The sequence below is a fragment of the Ovis canadensis genome, chromosome 3 (genome assembly GCF_042477335.2).
Source record: "Ovis canadensis isolate MfBH-ARS-UI-01 breed Bighorn chromosome 3, ARS-UI_OviCan_v2, whole genome shotgun sequence".
In the NCBI taxonomy this organism is placed as follows: Eukaryota; Metazoa; Chordata; class Mammalia; order Artiodactyla; family Bovidae; genus Ovis; species Ovis canadensis.
In genome coordinates, this window is record NC_091247.1 from 29,467,563 (window position 1) to 29,481,863 (window position 14,301).

Below are 14,301 nucleotides of genomic sequence, written 5' to 3' on the forward strand. Positions count from 1 at the left end.
CTTGAGCTCTTGGCTCTAGGATATCAGTGTTTTTAAGGTAGCCAAAAGAGACTTCCAGGTCTCTCACTGTGTTAGTTTTCTCTTGCTGCATGACAAATGACCACAAACAGCTGCTTGAAGCAGCTTCCATTTTATATCTTGCAGATTCTCTGTGTCAGGATTCCAGGTACCGCTTAGCTGAGTCCCTAACTTAGGGCTGCACAGAGCGACAGTCAGAACTTCCATTGGAACCAGTGTCTTCACTGAGGTGCAAGACCTCCTCCGAGCATACAGATTTCTTGGCAGAATCCATTTCTTTGCAACTGCAGAAATCATGAAGGCTTGTTTGTCATTCTTTTTTCAAAGTGATTTATTTACTTTATTTGGCTGTGGTGGGTTTTCGCTGCTGCACGGGCTTTTTCTCTAGTTGCGGAGAATGAGCGCTACTCGCTAGTTGCAGTGCATGGGCTTCTCATTGCCGTGGCTTCTCTCTCGCTGCGGAGCACGGGCTCCGGAGTGTGCGGGCTTCGGTAGTGGCGGCTCCTGGGCTCTAGAGCACAGGCTCAACGGTTGTGGCGCACTGGCTTAGTTGCCCCAAGGCATATTCCCAGACCAGGGATTTGAACTCATGTCTCCTACATTGGAGAAGGCAGTGGCACCCCACTCCAGTACTTTTGCCTGGAAAATCCCATGGATGGAGGAGCCTGGTAGGCTGCAGTCCATGGGGTCACAAAGAGTCGGACACAACTGAGCGACTTCACTTTCACCTTTGACTTTCATGCATTGGAGAAGGAAATGACAACCCACTCCAGTGTTCTTGCCTGGAGAATCCCAGGGACGGCAGAGCCTGGTGGGCCGCCATCTACTGGGTCGCACAGTCAGACACGACTGAAGCGACTTAGCAGCAGCAGCAGCAGCTCCTACATTGGCGGGTGGATTCTTTACCACCGAGCCACCAGGGAAGCCTTGGCTTGTTTCTTTAAAGCCAGCAGAAGGATCTCTCTCTATTCTGCTGTGATGTAGTCTTCTATAACGTAATGTAATTGCATTATGATGGGATTTGTGCATTTTTCGTGTTCTATTAAGTCACAGGTTCAACAAGGACTCCAAGAATGAAGATCATACAAGGGTCCAACTCACTGGGGGTTACCTTAAGGCATGTCTGTCACACATAGACCTTGAACTAGAAATTTGGTGCAGTTGCTGCTGCTACTGCTAGGTTGCTTCAGTTGTGTCCAACTCTGTGCGACCCTATGGACAGCAGCCCACTAGGCTCCGCCATCCACAGGATTCTCTAGGCAAGAATGCTGGAGTGGGTTGGTTCTATTAATAAATGGCATGAACTAGTAGAGACTCCTTTACCATTGTAGATAGGGTCAGGAACACGTTAACTTTCTCATCAGGTCAGAGGATCAATTCCAGACAACCCCAAACCAGTTCAGAGAAGCCATCATTTTATTTTGTGACTCTGCCATCCCTGGGATTCTCCAGGCAAGAACACTGGAGTGGGTTGCCATTTCCTTCTCCAATGCGTGAAACTGAAGTCGCTCAGTTGTGTCCGACTCTTAGCGACCCCATGAACTGCAGCCTACCAGGCTCCTCCATCCATGGGATTTTCCAGGCAAAGGTACTGGAGTGGGGTGCCATTGCCTTCTCCTAGGAGACATGGGTTCAAATCCCTGATCCGGGAATATGCCTTGGGCCAACTAAGCCATCATTTTATTTTTACTTTTTAAATTAGTCTTTGTTTTTATTTATTTTGTTGTGAGTTTTTTTTGGTTTGGGTTTTTTTTTTTTTTTTTTTTTTGGCTGTATGTTTTTCTGGTTTGTGTGTGTGTATATGTGTTTTGTTTTTGTTTTTTGGCCATGCTGCTCTGCTTGTGAGATATTAGTTCCCTGACGAGGGATTGAACCTGGGCTCCTAGCTTTGGAGGCACGGAGTGCTAACCGCTGGACCAGGTAATTCCTGCCATCACTTTAAAGTATATGGCTGCTGCTTCACATTGGCCCTCTTAATCTTGTGAAAGACGTCTTTTGTGGCTCACAGGAACCCAGAATTCTGCAGAGAAGCATGGTTTTCACTTAACTGAATTGACACAATGCCAGTCCACTACTGCAGGGCGCTCCAGGCCGGCTAGAAGTTGGAGACGCACCTGCAGATGACGACTGATGTCATGGCCCCTGCTCCGGTCGCTTCTCTGGCGCTTGGGCCATATGTCTGTCCACACGTGGTGATTTGTCAGAGGTGTTAAGATGCTATGTTCTGTGAAAAAGGCTCTTTACGAACTGTTCGGGTTCCTGGTCAGGGCTGACTTGATTCACTCAGTCAGGCCCTTTCTCAGAGGGTTGAGGCACCACAGGCAAAGGCCTGGGGCAGACACTTGAGCCCATGGCCCTAGAGGAGGGCTGAGAGCTGTGGAGGAGGAGCGCTGCCCCAGGGTGAGGTCATGGAGGGAAGGATGAGCTGACTGTGATTGCAAGGCTATGTGAGTTAATACCACGTTTGTATTTGTTTTCAGAGTGGACCCCTGTCAGTTCTAAAAATGTGAAATACAAGCAAGCATATTTCATTCCAGACTTTCTGTGCATTTAGCACTATGTAAGTTGTATATATATTGGAGCAGAGATGATGGTGAGTGATGGTACTAGTTATTTATTTAGTTCTTCTCCTATGCCTACTTTAGAATAGGAGCCTTTTCTTATATTACCTTTATATTTCTTTTTAAAAAATAACTGTGTTTATATATAATTCATATAACATGAAAGTGAAGTAAAGTCTCTCATTTGTGTCCGACTCTTTGCGACACCATGGACTGTAGGCTACCAGGCTCCTCCCATGGGATTTTCTAGGCAAGAGTACTGGTTGGCATTTCCTTCTCCAGAGGATCTTCCCCACCCAGGGATCGAACCCAGGTCTCCCGCATTGTAGGCAGACACTTTACTGTCTGAGCCACCAGGGAAGTCTTAATTCAGATAACATATATTTTACCTACTTAGCGTGTATAATTCAATGGCTTTAGGCATTTTAACAGGTAAGTGCAACTATCACCATGGTCAACTTTATGCTCAATTTTTCATCTCTTCAGAAAGGAGTTCTGTACTCTTAGTAGCTGTTACTTCTCTATTCCCCACCTCACCAGCCCTAAGGAATCACTAATATACTTTTTGTCTCTTTATATTACCGTTTTCTGGCATTTCATATGAAAATAATTGTATAATATATTATCTTTTGTGATGAGTCTATGTAGAATCATGTGTTTAAGGTCCATGCATATTGCAGCACTTAATTAGTGATTTATTCTTTTTATGGAGGAATAATACTCCATTGTGTGGATATACCACTTTTTGTTTATTCATCCAGCAGTTGATGGATATTTTGTTTTTTTTTTCCCATTTTTTATTATTATGAGTAATGCTTCCATGCATATTAATGTACAGACATTTTACAGGTTTTCTTTTCATTTCTCCTGAATGGATATATAGCAGTGAAATTGCTGTATTCTGTATCTTTAACAATTCTATGAACAACTTAGTACAGCCTGTTTACTGATAAGGAAACTGAGGTTCAGATGGGTAAAACCATATGGCCAATGTCATAGAGAAAATCAAAGATGAGATTGCATCTCTACGTCTTTTAAGTCTGGATTTCACATTTCCCTTGCTGTGTTCCTGACCAGAGTGAGCACTACACGTACAGCCCTGTCCAGCACGCAGTGAACGCCACCCGCCAAGTGCAAGCATCCTAGTGGTCACAATGACATCAGCAGTGTTTTAAGATAAACCTGACATCACCTTAACCACCCTCTCTCATCCTGACTCCCCTGCAGGAAACATGTGCTCCAGCCACGTCTACCTTTCTATGGACTTTTCACAAAAGGAGCCCAGGCTTGTCTTTAGGGAGCAGAGTCAGAATTATCTTTCATTTGAACCAGCCTTAGGAGTTGAGCTGAGAAAGGCACAAAAGCATGCCTACCTCTAGAATCTCTGAGACCCACACAGAATGAACTCGCCTGGATGCTGTCTGCAGGCGTATCTCCTGACAAAGAGGCTTCTAGTAGATCAGGCAGCATGCTTCCCAGAGCCTGTGGCTTCATTTCTCAGCCTGGGCCCACAACCGCTGTGCACACACTCAAGGTACCAAGGCCTCATTATCCTGAAATATTGCTCTTTAGGATTGACTGCCATCTCCCCAACTAAGATGCAGAAATCTTACAAACTTTTATATTTTTTTAAGAGCGAGCAGTTCAAAATTGGATTACCTTTCCACATTTTCATACAAAGTGGATTAATGCGCCCCTGTCTTTATTACATTTTCCACCCTTGTCATTTGTGATTAAGCCAACACTATGAAGATGTATTACAGATCAGTATAAATGGGAACATTAAAATACTGGCTATATATCAGAGAAGCTCAAGGCAAGTTGATTTGTGCTACACATGCCCTCAGTGCAATACATCTAGAATATTTCCCATCTCTTTGGACAGAACAATCTTTTCACCAAAAAGTGTCAAAAGTAATAGGAGGTAAGAAAGGGGATGAGGAGAGAAGAAAGAAGGAAAAGTGCCAACTTCTATCCGAAGACAATGGAGGAAAGCTCTGCTTCCTGCAATGGTCTCAGTGTGAAACTTCTCGTGATTTCATTCTGAAACCAAACCCATCACTTGGGGTCAATGAAGCAGGAAAACCATTGTCCTTAACTGAGTTCTTAATTCACACGAGGAGGAGGAAGGGTATTTTATCAGACCCCCATCCTATTGCCCGAGCTTATGTTCCATCTCGGCCAGGTCATTCCTGCTCTGAGACCACATTTCTGGCTTAGGCTTTCTGTGGAAGCAACTGGCCCTGGAACAGTTCAAATCCAAAAAGCAGGGCCTCTCTCTGTACAGGTCCCACTCATCCTTAGTCACATGAGACATGAACTCAAGGCTCCAAGGCTGAAAAGATGGGAAGAGACCAGACTTTTCCTGATCTGCTGTCCCCTCCCCTTCTGCTCTTCCAGCTCCTCTGGGACCAGATCAGAGCAGCTCTCTCTCTGGTCACTTCACTTGCACTGAGGACGTCATCTCATGGACACGTCTCAAACTGGGTCTGTGACCTGTGGAGGGGGTATGTCTACATTGGAAAAGGACATCTCATCAGTGATACTAGTAACCCCGGAGCAAAGAAGGTTGCTCAGCAGTTCTGAATTAAGTGCATCTTTGTTAATAAGAAGGAGATAGCTCTATAGCCTGCCTCTCATTAGTCCAGTCCTATCCATCTGTCCTGTGTGACTGGAAATGGTGGAAGCAACACAGGTGAGGTCTCTGTGTTCAGGAAGTTTGTGGAGCGTCAGACACATAATACAAAATCAATAAGCTGTGTTCATTATGAAGAAGAAAAGGAAACAGGAAGAGAAGATATAGTAAGTTGAAGAGGCTAATTTATCACTATCTGAGAGGTGACTTATGAGATGAAAGTCCAAAATAACCAGAACCTGCTGCTACTGCTGCTAAGTCACTTCAGTCGTGTCCGACTATGTGCGACCCCATAGATGGCAGCCCACCAGGCTCCGCCGTCCCTGGGATTCTCCAGGCAAGAACACTGGAGTGGGTTGCCATTTCCTTTTCCAATGCATGAAAGTGAAAAGTGAAAGTGAAGTTGCTCAGTCTTGCCCGACCCTTAGCGACCCCATGGACTGCAGCCTTCCAGGCTCCTCCATCCATGGGATTTTCCAGGCAAGAGTACTGGAGCGGGGTGCCATTGCCTTCTCAGATCCTAAATTGATTGGGGTAGGGGTGGGGGGCTTGGGGCAGTAAGCTGGTAGAACCAGCTTTCCTGGAGGAAATGGGGTAGATCCTTAATATCAGCTATTGTGGGCAAGGGTCAGAGCCCTGCTTCTGCTGCATGCTGGGAATTGTGTTTTTTCTCACATACAAGATGCCTCTTCAGTACATCATGACAGAATGAGCTTGAAATCCTGCTTGAAATGGATTGAATTAGGAGTTATGCACTTCAGCCCGTTTTCCAAATCAAGATCTGAGAAGAGGACACAGAGATTCAATTATTAATTCAACAAATGTTAATCAAAACAGATAGTTATTATGCCATAGAGTTGTTAAATGAAAGAAATTGATAGGCCAAAAATGGCAGGAATACAGTTTATACATTGTGATGTATACTATAAAGGGAAATGAAAGTATAATCTTGGAATATGTAACAGGGGCACTAATGCTCTCTAAAATGTCAAGGAAGATTTCCCCCAAAGATGCAATTTGAGCTGAAACACTAAAATTTGTGTAAGTATTAGCTAGATATTTTGTATGGAGTGGAAATTGGGAGCTTTTCTTTTAAAAGAAACAGAAAATGCAAAGATCTTATGACAGAAGGGAGAAGACTCTATTTAAGAACCTGAAGGGAAATCTCAGTTAGAGAGGGTGCCAGCTGTTTCTGGTGACTTGAGCAGTGGCCAGGATAAGCAGAATCTTGTAGGTAATCTGAAGTTACTTGACTGTTCATCCTAAGTGAAAGAGATGGGAAGCCAGTGAAGAGACTTCACCTGGGAAGCACAAGTTTATCTACACTGAAAAAGATTGCTCTGGGCAAGAGAAAAGTAGACTTTGGAAAATCAGTTAGGAGACTAAACTGTCTAAAAGCCAGAGATCACAGAGACTGGGGCTAGCAATATGACAGCACAGAAGTGACATGAATGTGTTATTTATTTAATTAATTCCATAAGACTGACTGCTGCTGCAGCTGCCAAGTCGCTTCAGTTGTGTCCGACTCTGCGACCCCATAGACAGCAGCGCACCAGGCTCTGCAATCCCTGGGATTCTCCAGGCAAGAACACTAGTGCACCAGAATATACCAAGTCTCAAAGAAGGATGTGAGAGTTGGATTGTGAAGAAAGCTGAGCACTGAAGAATTGATGCTTTTGAACTGTGGTGTTGGAAAAGACTCTTGAGAGTCCCTTGGACTGCAAGGAGATCCAACCAGTCCATTCTGAAGGAGATCAGCCCTGGGATTTCTCTGGAGGGAGTGATGCTGAAGCTGAAACTCCAGTGCTTTGGCCACCTCATGAGAAGAGTTGACTCATTGGAAAAGACTCTGATGCTGGGAGGGATTGGGGGCAGGAGGAGAAGGGGACGATCGAGGATGAGATGGCTGGATGGCATCACTGACTCGATGGACATGAGTGTGAGTGAACTCTGGGAGTTGGTGATGGACAGGGAGGCCTGGCGTGCTGTGATTCATGGGGTCGCAAAGAGTCGGACACGACTGAGTGACTGAACTGAACTGAATGAAGGAAGTATCAAAGTTGATCCTTAAGTTGTTATTTTGTTTTGTTTTTAACCTCAGCCATAAAGATGGTAGTTGCTTGATTTCAAAAAAAAAAAAAAAAAAAAAAAAAGGAAGGGATGAACTTTAGTGAAAGACAACAAGATGAAGCCTCTGTCTGTTAACATATATGACTGTGAAATTATGAATTAATCTTGCCTCATTCAAGGATGAGAAGAGGAGAAATCGTGGAGGGTGGGGGAGATTCTTCATCTGGCCAGCGAAGGGATACTACAGACTAAGGGGAGACCAGAGGAGGATTTTTGAAAACAGTCCATTCTCAATTCTAGGAATTCCAGGGCACTGCTTGAAATTCTTCTTAGAGTGAAAAAAGATTATATTTTACAAAATAGGATTATACCTGATAAAAACTTTTAGGAGAGATAAAGGTAAATGATGCATTAGAGAAGAAACAAGGAAAGATGAAAGATGAGATGAGGAAGAACTGCAAGGAAACTAAGAATGCAAGAGGGTGATGAGTTCATGAAAAGTAGGATCAGTGCTGCAATAATCAGTTTGTAATGCAGATAACAAATTTGAGAAGATATCTCAAAATATAGAACAACAAAGCAAATAAAAATCAGAGTAGTAAAAACATGATAAATGTGATGGACAGAGAATAATAATACAAGACTAATTAATAACCAGAAATATATCAGGGAAAATAAATCATGTTTTTTTTATTCCACCTAAGTAAAGATCTAAGCAAAGACTGAAGGATTTTGCAGTATTATGTGATCAGTTCAAGAAAATGCATAGATACGGTGTAACAGAAATTCATATTGCAATAAATACATACTGTAACTCATAAGCATTCAGTAAAAGGAAAAAAAGAAACACTAAAAATACAGTGTTTTAAAGAAAAACCAATTTCAGGGTAGTAGTCTCCATTTCTTTCTCTGTAACACCAACTGTCAGAAGATAGTAGTTGAAAATCTATAAGCTTTTGAAGGAACATTTTTGTGGTTTGAGGATATTTTGCCCAGCTTCATTGTTTTTCTCTCTCTTTTATTTAATGTTGAAAAGTAATTAAAAAAAAACATATTCAGCTACAAAAAGGTTTAGATTCTCTACCAGTCATGTACACTCTGTACACACACACACACACACACACACACACACACACACACGTATAGACTGTTTCTGATAGGGAGATAAGTGAAGAAAGAAAGAAGAAGCAAAAGGTTGTGAATCTACATGCTGAGACATAAAAAGGTAGAAGAGCATCAATTTAAAGAGTAAGAGTAAATATGTTGTAACTTTGGTTTTAAAATTGAATGTAAATTAAACATGTATTTTCCACTTAATGACATTAAAAATAAAGTAGTTATAAATTCCCAGATAATTGACAAAGGGGAATGGAGGTATAGAAAGAGCAAAACTCTATGTTGTAAAAGGGTAGAAGACTGGAAACATTTCATTTCATCTTAACTACAGTATCTGAAAACATGATTAAAATGATAGCACTTGTTTTTCTTTTCCTCTTTCCCTTTCTGGAATGTGATTCACGTTGCCCTCCTCTTCTACTATACTCTTCTGTTTACATTCCAAATTAGACTTTTAGGGAGTTCTTTACCCATATTGAACTGTGTTCATCTAGAGCTGAAAGAGAGAAGATTTGTGAATGCAACTATATACTGTGAAGGATAACATAAGCACAAGTTGTTATTCAGTTGGTAAGTTGTGTCTGACTCTTTGTGACTCCATGGACTACAACATACCAGGCTCCTCAGTTCTCCATTATCTCTTCAAGTTTGCTCAAATTCATGTCCATTGAGTTGGTGATGCTGTCTAACCATCCCATCCTCTGTGCCCCCTTCTCCTTTTGCCAGCATCAGTCTTTTCTAATGAGTTGGCTTTTTGCATCAGGTGACAAAAAGTATTGGAGTTCAGTTTCAGCAACAATCCTTCCAATGAATATTCAGGGTTGATTTCCTTTAGGATTGACTGATTTGATCTCCTTGCAGTCCAAGGGACTCTCAAGAGTTTTCTCCAGCAACCACAATCTGAAAGCATTGATTCTTCAGTGCTCAGCCTTCTATATGGTCCAACTATCACATCTGTACATGACTACGGGAGAAACCGTAGCTTTGACTGTATGGACCTTTATTGGCAAAGTGATGTCTCTGCTTTTTAATATGCTATCTAGGTTTGCCATAGCTTTTCTTCCAAGGAGCAAGCCTCTTCTAATTTCATGGCTGCAGTCACCGTCCACAGTGATTTCGGAGCCCAAGAAAATAAAATCACTGTTTCTACTTTTTTCTCTTCTATTTGCCATGAAGTGATGGGACTGGATGCCATGATTTTAGTTTTTTGAATGTTGAGTTTCAAGCTAGCTTTTCCTCTCTCCTCTTTGACCCTCATCAAGAAGCTATTTAGTTCCCCTTCACTTTCTTCCATTAGAGTGGTATCATCTGCATATCTGAGGTTGTTGATATTTCTCCTGAAAATTTCAATTCCAGCTCATGATTCACCCAGCCCAGCATTTTGTGTGATGTACTCTGCATATAAGTTAAATAAGCAGGGTGACAATATGCAGCCTTGATATGCTCTTTTCCCAATTTTGAACCAGTCCCTTGTTCCCTGTCTGGTTCTAACTGTTGCTTCTTGATGTGCATACAGGTTTATAGCAAGTGTTTTCACATAAATTGTAGTGAAGTGAGGCTCCATGCCTCCTATGCTTGTTCTGATGTTTTGCACTTAAAATATGAAAAATTATGTTTCTGTTATTGTTCTTTTCAGTTTTGGCTCAGCATTCCCCCTTCCCCAACAAGATTCTCTCATCAGACATTGGCTACATTCCTCTTTGCTTTGCACCATCTGGAAATTTGGCCAACAACCCCCTATACCTTCATCTAAGCTAGCGTTTTGCAAACTTTGATCATTTAAGGCCCAGCATCACAATCCTGGTAGCTCAGTGGGTAAAGAAGACCCCAGTTCAATTCCTGGGTCAGAAAGAACCCCTGGAGAAGACATAGGCTACCCACACCAGTATTCTTGGGCTTCCCTGGTGGCTCAGCTGGTAAAGAATCTGCCTGCAGTGTGGGAGACCTGGGTTTGATCCCTGGTTTGGAAAGATTCCCTGGAGAAGGGAACAGCTACCCACTCCAGTATTCTGGCCTGGAGAATTCTGTGGACTCTATAGTCCATGGGGTTGCAAAGAGTTGGACACGACTTTCACATTACCATTCTGACATATTTTGTGTATTCCCACACATTATAAGTTTAATGTTTGTCAGCTCACTTTTACTTATATAAACTTATCTTGAAAGAATTGTATAGAGTGGATTTGATGTATAAGATACTCGTATAGATAAACCAATATCAGCCTGTGTACCAAATAAAACTCTCATGTGAACCACTCACCAGTGGTATAATACCGCCTTGTAGAAACACATTTATTCCTGTCATCTGTAGAGTGATGGGTAGGTTGATGACTAGTTAGTCTCATCTGGAATATCACTTTCTGTGCTGGAACCATAGATCAGAGCTCTCCATGGTGTGGGAAGCCATAGTCTGGGCGCACTGACTGAAGCGGAGGGAGCTGAAGAAAAGTTCTTCCACTCAGGGGCATTTTCAGTCTTGACATACTTGAAAGTGAAAGTCACTCAGTTGTGTCCAGCCCTTTGTGACCCCATAGGCTATACAGTCCATGGAATTCTCCAGGCCAGAATACTGGAGTGGGTAGCCTTTCCCTTCTCCAGGGGATCTTCCCAATCCAGGGATTGAACCCAGGTCTCCCATATTGCAGGCACATTCTTTACCAGTGAGCCGCAAGGGAGCCCCTTGACATACTTGTTTGGCTTTAAAACCTCAGATTATTTTAGGTAGTTTATTTGGCTCTTTGATTAGTATTTGACAGTAAACTTATTCCAACTTAATTCATATCTGACTCTACATCTTGATGGTCTTTATAGAACCTATAAATATTTCAATTCAGGTCCAAAAGTATTTGCAATACATCATCAGAATCCATTTTCATTTTTAGCTAAAAATTCCAGATCCAGTAGTTTGTCAAATTCAGTAGTGTCTTTGACCCATAGGCAAATCACTCCATGCAGTTAAACAAGAATGAAATATACTTGAATCTTTCATGCTGGCAGGAACTTGCAAGGAAGAGATTCTTATTTGTTTGTTTTATGTTCTGCATTTTTACCCCAAACTAGTTCATCCACATTTGGCTACAAGTTAGTATTGAGGTATATTTCTTTAATATAACTTCTTTAAAATGAATTTGTCTCTTTCGTAAGAATGATGATAATTTCTAATGCAGAGATCAAAATGACAAGAGCTATTCATCTTCATGGTCCAAGGTACCATCTGATCACCAGCTGGGGTCAGGAAGAAATTTTTCTGGCTAGATAAAAAGTGTTATATAATTCACTCTAATTGGTGCCTAATGCAAACATTTTCACTTCTCTTCAGACCCAGCAGATGTGGACTACTCTTAATGATGCTACATCCTGTTTTCCTACAGCAGTTTTTCTGTTACATTATTGTCCCTTCCTCTAGCTACTTCCTGTCTCAGCATCTCTTTCTTGCATTTCTTTTCTTCCTACTCTTTCCCCACTCCTCCTCTATTAATGGATTGCATTGCAAACAGGCTTGTGGGCTCTCATAAGCTGTGTCTGTCCCTTTATCCCAACTGGTGTGTTGGCCACCAGCATCCTTTGAGGTCATTTCTTCTGCCCAGCTGTGAATTAGGACATTCACTGATGTTCTGTTTTGAATTGCAGAAGCCAGCTGCTGTTTTGACAATGCTGCCAATGAGCCTGTAAAATGGAAATTGGCAACTTCTATGCTAATAGGAGGCATTAGCTTAAGAAGAATTGTCAGGGTCTTGGGTTAGAGGTCACTTTCAGGTAAAATCTTTCCTGATGGGATTGATCTTTTCATGGATCATCAAGATAAATAACCAGAGTTCTATGTATGTGCTGCAAAAATTAAAATCCCTTTTAATGTATACTATCATGTAAGAATCGAATCACCAGTCTATGTCCGATGCAGGATATAGCATGCTTGGGGCTGGTGCGTGGGGATGACCCAGAGGGTTGTTGTGGGGAGGGAAGTGGGAGGGGGGTTCATGTTTGGGATCGTATGTATACCCATGGTGGATTCACATCAATGTATGGCAAAACCAATACAGTATCACAAAGTAAAATAAAGTAAAAATAAAAAGTTAAAAATAAATAAATAAATAAACCTTGAAAAAAAGATTAAAATCCCTTTTAAGATAGACTATATCTTGTGTCTTATCACTTGCTTTACCTGGTGATATTCGGAAGGTTATATTTCACAAATTACTCTATAAATATTATTGATGGAGAATAATGGTTAGTATAGTAAAAATAGCAGTGGTAGTATTCAGTTCAGTTCAGTTCACTTCAGTCGCTCAGTCGTGTCCAACTCCTTGTGACCCCATGAATCGCAGCACGCCAGGCCTCCCTGTCCATCACCAACTCCTGGAGTTCACTCACACTCATGTCCATTGAGTCCGTGATGCCATCCAGCCATCTCATCCTCTGTCATCCCCTTTTCCTGCCCCCAATCCCTCCTAGCATCAGAGTCTTTTCCAATTAGTAGGAGTAAAAATAGTCATACTTTACCTATTTTGCATAGTTTCTTCAACTTTTAATGTATTTAGTTCAACAGCCAATAAATACAAGTCTGGAATTGTGGTTGGTGAACCATAAGATATATATATATATATGTATGTATGTATTAAACATATAGTTATACATCAAAATGGCTGAATATCAGGCCGTTCAGGTGTTTCTATTTAATTCTTACGACAAACCTGTGAGGCAGGTATTATTCCCATTTTGTGTATGAAGACACTGAGGACCAGCTCAGAGAGTGAGTATCAGGTAGCATGTCGCACAGTCAGGGCTTCAGGCGGCAGACCTGGTATTTTCTCTCCTGCTACACTGAGTCCTCCACAGTCTCATTCTCTTACTCCCATGCTGCAGTTTGTTAAACTTAGAGTTCCAGGAGAGAACTCAGTGTGCTTTATGTGCTCCTGACCCGTCAGCCTGTCACTGGGGAACATGAGCTGCGTACTCTTAACTCCTGCTGTTTCGTCACTCGGTCATCTCTGACTCTTTTGCAACCCCACGACTATCACCGGGCAGGCTCCTTCATCTGTCCATGGGATTTCCCAGGCAAGAATAGCGGAGTGGGCTGTCATTTCCTTTTCCAAGGGATCTTCCCAACCCAAGGATTGAACCTACATCTCCTGCATTGGCAGGCAGATTCTTTACCACTGAGCCACCAGGATAAGCCCTCTTTGTTCCTCACCAGGGTTTAATTTTTCTTCCTTGAAAACATGAGGTCTGAGCATGGATGTTATAACCATAAGGGCATTTACTAGAGTCGTGTTCACTTATTTGAGATATTCCTGTAAGACAGAGGGAGCATGTGAGGACAAGAGTACCACCTCCCCTTACAGCAAGTCGACAATGGTGGACGAGCCACAGGTACTCATGTCACACCATCGAGCTTGGAGCAATGAATGGCTCTGGAAGACAGACTCTTTCATCCGTGGTGAAGGCAGCTCCCAGACAGCAATTCCTTCCAGACTGGCAAAACTCTTTGACCTTGCGCTTTCTGGGGACAAGCTTGGTATTCACCTGGCAGTAAAATCCTTTGAACCCACAAACCGTCAGCACAGGGAGATATGGAAAATCTTTGACTGAGGTACTTACATCCTTATTATTGAATCTCAGATATATTCAGGTCCTTCCAGATCTAGAGACTTTCACTGTCCGAAAGCCATGATCTTGGGATTGGAGTTTGCAAAGTGCAGAAAAGGCAAGTCCAATTCTAATTCTTCACTTATGAAAGAAACAGCCGTATTAAAATTTCTCTGTTTAATGTAACTTTCTGGGCATAATAACTATTCCTGTTTGACACTGCCCCGGCTCTGTATCCTGGATGGACTAGGGACGTTAAATTGACGTGATCTCCTCCCATTACAGCTTAAACGCTGCATCACTGCAGCTGAACAC